Below are 6,716 nucleotides of genomic sequence, written 5' to 3' on the forward strand. Positions count from 1 at the left end.
TGCTGAACCTCTGAGCTATGTCAAGATAAATTCAAAACGTCCTCTTGATGTCCAGTACTTCTTGGATTCAGTAGGGTAGGAACAGAGGCTGGGCAAAACTGTTTCCTTGTCTTATATTTTTTGCAATTGTTTTTAAACTCTCTGGGAATTTGAAATGCCATAGGCAAACACACAGTGGGGTCAGAGATATTTCAGAGATCCTTACATATGAGAAACTCAAGGTCCCTGATTATTCTACCTCAAAATAAGATGTTGCAAGAAGTGTGAAGTGGGAAGAGTGAAAAGAACAGCTGTGAAAACAAACAAAATTTGCACTCTGTTTATGTATTTTAATGGCTGCAAGAAAACAAATTCTAGAGCAAAATCCTGGAGCACAAACCCACCTCCAGACTGACTTGAAGAAATTCCAGGATGTTTACAACCCAGCACTGACAAGTGCCTCTTTTCATTGACTTACATCACTAAGCAAGTCAGGAAAGCTGGCAGTTTTCAGGTGCATCAGTTGGTCAGCTAATCCTCTTCCACATGTCAAAATTCAACCAAGTCAAGCAGCCATGCTCTTCAAGTCTGAACATCAACCACAGGTTGAGAAACATTGCCCAAGTAGAACCTCTGTGAATCAAACTGTGTTTGTTTTTTTTTTTTTCCCTCACTAGCAAGTTTACTGCATCTGCATGATACCACATTTCCTTGGAGCCACAAGAAGCAACTTCCCTGATTTTGAGATCTTCTTCAAGACTTCCCTCTCACAGGCAGAGAAGATGCAGAGTTCGCGCTGACTGACAGTGAACAACAGCAAGAAGCAACAAAAAAGCACTTTTTTCACTCTGAGGATGGTCAGACATAACAGATGCCCGTAAGTGCTGTAGAGTTTCCAGCCCTCGATTTTAAAAATCAAGGCCCTGAGCAACCTGACCTAATAGGACCTGTTTCAAGTGGGGGTTTGGACAAGACAACAGTTTATACAAGCTTCTTGGCAGTTTCTTGGCAGTTTTTTCCAACCAGGATTATTCCATGACTCTAAGAAGCATGCTTCTTCTGTCTCTTTTGTCTTGCTGGTCTTGAACTATGCTCTCTTATTAAGGTCAGCCATGGAGACTAGGCTAGTCTCAGCTGAAGCATCTTTGAAGGGAAATTAGAACACAACCATCTGACTACTGGGTCTGCTGATAAACTTTTTTTTCCTTGATGTTACACAGCATCACTATTTCCAAATAGTTCTCCTCTTTCACCTGTGAACTTTGTCACATCCCACACAGAGCTCAGCCAGTCTGTAAGGACACTGGACAACTTTTTGGATCAAAGTATCAGTACTACCACCAAACAGAAAACTAGATACAGATCCTATCCTCTTTGGTAGTTAAAGTCACAACATTTTGTGGAAGTCACCACAAAACCTCATGGACTAATGAACACATGCTCTGGCCTGTGGCTCATCTCTGGCCCTACAACCAAATTCTAGTTAAATAATTGTTGTTTGTATTTCTCACAGGGATATAGATGCAAACTTATAACACGCAAAATTGTCAGAAAAGCTGATCCGAAGAGAGGAAATAACTTAAAAGAATGAGCTGCAGTAGGGTTTACTCAGGTACAATTGTGCAGGACTTCTCATTTGGCCAGCTTCTTTGTGCAATTCTGGGCTTGACTATCCTATCTTTTTCTATCTCTACGAGTATATGTTCTGCAGAAGGCAGCAATCTACATTTAAACATCTGCTAGCTAATCCAGATCTTTCTGTATGATGTAACAACATCTGGGGAGTTTTAAATGGTAGAAAAGAACAAGTGTTCTCACAGAGCCAGTCTTTGATTTTCAGTTTTCTACCCTGCAGGCTATCTAACTCTGAAGTCTTCTGCCAGTGGAGAATAAGCCAGTTTTCATCTGCAATCTGCACATTCTGCCCAAAGAAAGAGCACCAGTCCAAACCCTGCTTGACCAAGGGAAAGCATGGACAAAGTCCTCTGCTGACATGTTTCTTTTCCCAAGGATGATTGATTGGTACTATCCAGAACTGTGTATACTGACAGTCTCCTAGAGGGAAAGGCAAGATGAGCCTACGAACTGCTCCAGATCTGCTGCCTTTATTTTTTCCAGGTTGGAAGAGCTTTCTCTGAATTACTTCCCTCTAGCTGGGACATGTCACTAATTACCTTCCTGCTCTTCTCTGTCTCCTTCTACTTCAGAGTGGTGCAACTCAGCAGCACAGATACACGATGTGCCATATTCCCAGAGCACTGAGGACCAGAAGCCTGTTGGAAGCTGATGCCTCTGGAAGTGTTGTATACAGTACAGTCAGACAAGCAGCAAAGCTTGTCACGTGGCATGGAAAGGAGGAATAAGGAAACTGGTGTAGCACACATTAACTACCTCCTTATCTCTCAGACATAAGCAAACCATCGTAGTTCCACATGACATGACAAGGGTGCCAGTCAGACATTCTGGGAAGAGATGGAAAGACTGTAGAGCGACTGGACATCCCCACCACTTTGGGAAATATGTGCTCCCTCTGCATGACTTTTGCTCCTGATCTCTTACACAGCTAGTACGCTTTTTTTGCACCCCTTGTTTTTAAATTAGGCCTTTTTATTTCTTCTGCTCTAGGTTTCAGCTCAACCACTCTTCAGCAGAATGGAACAGCTACAAACACAATAAGCAGATGCCACTGGAGCAAATGAAAACACATTCCTCGCCCTGAGGCCCAGCATGCTGTTCTCTGTCAGTGCTTCTCATACTGCGAGTCTCCATACCAGAGGAAGAACAACACATATAATCAACTTATCTCTGTATTTTCCAGAGCTAAAAAAAAATTAAGACTGAAAAAAGCTAAAACAATCTTTCCGAAATTCTCATTGAAAACCAGAATTGATCAAGACAGCACCACTTACCACAGTTTCCCCCCTGAACAGAGCAAGTTTACATTCACCACATTTCCTCACAACTGGCTCGAAAACATACCCTGTAAAATAAGAGAGAAAGGGAAAGAAATAATTAGTGGCTGAAACACAACAAATTATGTTACACTTTTTTCTCCATTTATCTGATATTTATCACCAACTTCCACCCTTTTTCCTGGTTTAGGGAAGGGGGTAATTTGATTTGAACCTTCACAACTAATTATTGAATTCCACTGGTATTATGCAAAATATTAAAATAATTGCAGGACTCCCTCAGACTGCTCAGAGACATCACTGTCACTGACATGATGGCTATTCAGACTTCAGGGAGACAAGGTCAACAACATGAAATGCACAGAAGCACACAGGAAGCATGCCAATTATTTTAGATCCAACCCTAAAAAAAATTGGTCAACCCAGTAACTCTTAGTGATTTTGTTTTAACAAACTGGTTTTGGAATTTGATGCATGTAGGTTCATGACAGCCTCCTTGTTTGAAAACTACACAAAGGGAAAAAAGGGCTTGTGTCACACTACATTTTTAGGCTGTATTAATTACTCAGCATTCTCTAGGAGAACAAAGAGAGAGAAGAAGGAAGCCAACACAATATCCAGCTTGACACACACTAGGGCCCATTTAAAGAAGATGGAGAGCAAAAGTGACAAATGCCATCATTTTGGCAACCCTGAGTAAATTTCAAATGACAGCTACGCCTTATTTTTCCTTGAGGCAAAAATCTTTGAAAGAATAATTTGTGGAGTGCAGACTAACAATGACATTAAAACATTTAGTTTGTAAACTCCTAGAAGATGGAGGAGCAAGGATTCTGCTGGTGCTCAGGGCTGGGAGTGGTAACTGTGCAGCAAATGGAGAAGAACACAATTTTCAGTGCCCAGGTGTCCACACCAGTGAAGCCAGACTAAATTTGAACTGCTTTTAAGTCCCATTCTCCCCCAAGTACATGGCTGAACTTTCCACCAGAGAGGTATCTGTGAAATTACTGCTGGATGAGTAACTTTACAGCTATACAGAGATGACTTGGAACCCTGCACTACTGATCGTGAAAACCTGCCTCAGCTGCAGAAACAGCAAGTCTTGTGCCAGCACCTCTCCTGAAAGATGCTGTAGGCATAAACAGGAAAAAAAAAAGGGGAATGGCTTCTTAAATCAAATGATTTTTACTGGTCATCATTACATGAAAAGCAGTTACGAAATTAAAACTTCTATTAAGGAATAACTGAATAAATATTCCTCTAAAACATGGAAACTGGATCACATTACTCTAAGTCCTGATTAACAAGCAGACATCTGATATTATAAAGCTCAGACTTCATTTGAGTGGAGGGTTCAAGGTGGGGAGAAAAGAAAAAAAAAGGCATCATTGCAAATCAGAGGAGGCTGTTGTGAGAGATTTTAGGAACAGACATTTTTTAACAAAAAAGTACAAACGTAAGCATCTTCTTCTCTGCTTGCTTTCTCTGTTTAGCAGTTGAGAAGAAGAGTGGGCATATCAAGGAATAAAGAAAAAAAAAATGAACACCCCCTCCTCTCCCATCACCTTTTGTACAGCTTGGCAGAGTTTATGAAAACACTGAAAAAAAAGTGGGTCTTAACTGCTTTGCTCAAACTCAGGGAAGGTGGTTATTATTCCAGTGCCATCCATTTCCCTCCCTAGCTTGCAGGCATTTGGCCTGGAAAGAAAAAATCAAGTCAAGAAACTCTACTTCTGCCTCCGAACTAATTGGATAAAATCTGCATGCAGAAAAGTTAGAGGCTTGAGAAAAGAGCCAGGTCCAAAACAATCCAACGGCACCTCAACTCCGGATTAGCTCATTATTTTCTTCTACATCATGAGACTGATTTAATAATTTCCTCAGAGGAGCGACAAATAAGGGAACTCTGTACTCCATGCTGCCGGTCCCAGGAATACTTGGAAGACAGGGGCTGGCACCACTGCCAAAAGGGGCTGAACTCCCCCCAGCACTGGTGTGGAGCTTCTGGATGCAGCCCCCACAGTGCTGCTCCCTTCCTCCTTCCCTCACCCCAGCACAAATGCCTGTGCAGCAACCAGGGATTAAACCAAACTGGGGAAATTCTTCAGCCAAGTTTGCAAAGTGACTAAAATAAAATAAAATAACAAAAGAAGAAATAAAAAAGAAGCCTGTGCTGACTCTAGGGTAAAAGGGAGGAAAGGATGGAAAGGATGGACCAACAGTATAGCTCCACTGTTACAGTACGGGAATGCAGACAGCTGCTTTAATACATGCCAAGGGAGTCTAGTCCAAGCCTTTCACTGAGACCATGTATGACAAAAACTAGCAAGAGGACTAGGGAAAGGGATGTCTCATTCAATCTGAGGCAGATTCACAATTTGCCACATCTCTAGCCTTGCAAGATCTTCAGAACTGTGGGGATGACAGAAAGCGTGGGGAAGCCTTTTGCTTGATTTTAGATGACGGTGAAAAATGTGCTCTATCTCTTTGGCTACAAAGGAGAGGAGAGGCTTGGAGGTAGAACAGGGAGGGAGAAGGGAAGTATTTTGCTGCATAATGGAGGGCGGGGGTTGGACATGGCTTGCAGAGTAAACCAAAGATTATTCACTCTTTCTTTGCATTCAGTCTGGGGGCCTGTACAGAACTCTGTTTTAGTCTTAATGATTTTCATTCTACCCAAGAATGTAGGGGAAATATTCCTTTTTTTTGGAAGGCTTTGGATCATGTTACATATCTCCAAATTTTGACGAGCCCTTTTCAGAAAAGCTCTGGTGACTTTGGAGAGTATAGCATAGGAGATGCAAAATAAAGTAATGTAGGCCTCAAGGCACACCAATATAGGCTTCTTTTACAATTAGTATAACAAATAGAAGAGGAAACAAAAGGTTTGTCCAACCAGTATCCAAATGAAAGCTGTCCAAGCATCTCCTCCTACATGGTAAGATACAGGAAATCCTTAGCACACCAATGGACACGAAAAGTTGGGCTGAATTTCAGAGCGACATGATTTGAAACATTACAGAAAAACAAAACACTTTTGGGGGATAAACAGTTATTATCTGCCAGGAACAGCCTTTTCCTGTAGGCAGCATGAGCTTCAACAAACTGCCACCTTTTACCAAAAACCCATATCCCCCTGCTAGCGTTACATATATATCAGCAGTGTATTTATGTAGCCTTGTGTAAAAATTACTTCCTTTTGGAAAGAAAGAATATTTTGTGAAACAGAATGTGGCAAGTAGCATAACTACACATCATTTGTGTGTTCGGTTTCATGCCATTGTCTGCTTCATGAGACAACCTCTATTTTTCCTCATCAGCTTTCAGATATGTTTTTGTCAGCTCACACTGGGATCACAGTTAAGTTTATTACTACTGGCAAAAGAGAAATCACTGAAAACAGACAAGGTAAGTCATTTTTTTCTCAAGCCTGCACTCCCAAATCCATCAGCACCCACCAACTTCAAGGATCTTTGGATCAAGTGTGTTGCAAATAACCCTAGATGTGAACACACTAAACTCCTGATTGTTCACTGAAGCAAAAACTGTTCAGTGATAATCTACCCACCATTGAAAACAGATAATAACACGACTGAAAGCATAAAAACAGCCACACCGAGGGGCCTGGTCTGGTACATGTTGCAGTTCATATGAGTTTCACACAGCTGGAGGAAGTGGCTGGTTGAAGTCATAAGTGGTCTTACATACTTTTCAAATGCAATTGAGTTTATGGTACTCAAACACAGAGGAAAATCTACATAATTATAAACATCTGTCAGTTTTCTATTAGCAACATGCTTCTGCTGCTGTTTTTTCAAACCTGAA

At 41.3% G+C, this 6,716-nt stretch overlaps 1 protein-coding gene across 4 annotated transcripts in view; it reads right to left on the reverse strand.

Annotated features, from left to right (window-relative positions):
- The window catches only part of FYN (FYN proto-oncogene, Src family tyrosine kinase), a 79,047-nt gene extending 76,090 nt beyond the window's left edge, over nt 1-2,957 (reverse strand). For all 4 annotated transcript variants that reach the window (XM_017739611.1, XM_008637776.2, XM_017739609.1 and 1 more), the window contains exon 1: nt 2,889-2,957. The gene's annotated coding sequence lies outside the window, so the exon portion shown is untranslated. The remainder of the gene's footprint in view (nt 1-2,888) is intronic.
- Nucleotides 2,958-6,716: the final 3,759 nt, after the last annotated feature.

This window comes from Corvus brachyrhynchos, unplaced genomic scaffold, assembly GCF_000691975.1.
Source record: "Corvus brachyrhynchos isolate BGI_N302 unplaced genomic scaffold, ASM69197v1 scaffold14, whole genome shotgun sequence".
Lineage (NCBI taxonomy): Eukaryota > Metazoa > Chordata > Aves > Passeriformes > Corvidae > Corvus > Corvus brachyrhynchos.